Here is a 623-nt window from a genome sequence, read left to right as displayed (position 1 = left end):
TGAAGCTGGAAACCATCATTCTCAGCGAACTATCGCAAGGACAAAAAACCAAACACCGCATATTCTCACTCATAGGTGGGAATTGAACAATGAGAATACATGGACACAGGAAGGGGAACATCATACACCTGGGCCTTTTGTGGGGTGGGGGAGGGGAGAGGGATAGCATTTGGAGATATACCTAATGTTAAATGAGAAGTTACCGGGTGCAGCACACCAACATGGCACATGTATACATATGTAACTAACCTGCATGTTGTGCATATGTACCCTAAAACTTAAAGTATAATAAAAAAAAAAGAAAATGTTTGTGTTGGCCTGGGCAGCACATATACTAAAATTGGAACGATACAGAGAAGGTTAGCATGGCCCCTGAGCAAGGATGACATGCAAATTTGTGACACGTTCCATATTTTTCAGGAAACAACAGATGCTGGAGAGAATGTGGAGACCTTAGGCATGCTTTGACACTGTTGGTGGGAGTGTAAATTAGTTCAAACACTGTGGAAGACAGTGTGGTGATTCCTCAACGGTCTAGAACTAGAAATATCATTTGACCCAGCAATCCCATTACTGGGTATATACCCAAAGGATTATAAATCATTCTACTATAAAGACACACG

At 41.6% G+C, this 623-nt stretch overlaps 1 non-coding gene across 1 annotated transcript; it reads left to right on the top strand.

Moving 5' to 3' along the window:
* The first annotated feature begins 310 nt into the window (after positions 1 to 310).
* LOC129025480 (U6 spliceosomal RNA) lies at positions 311 to 417 on the top strand. The gene has a single exon (XR_008497236.1). It is a non-coding gene; the product is annotated as a U6 spliceosomal RNA (small nuclear RNA).
* The last annotated feature ends 206 nt before the right edge of the window (positions 418 to 623 follow it).

This window comes from Pongo pygmaeus, chromosome X, assembly GCF_028885625.2.
Source record: "Pongo pygmaeus isolate AG05252 chromosome X, NHGRI_mPonPyg2-v2.0_pri, whole genome shotgun sequence".
In the NCBI taxonomy this organism is placed as follows: domain Eukaryota; kingdom Metazoa; phylum Chordata; class Mammalia; order Primates; family Hominidae; genus Pongo; species Pongo pygmaeus.
This window is presented reverse-complemented; position numbering and strand designations above follow the sequence as displayed.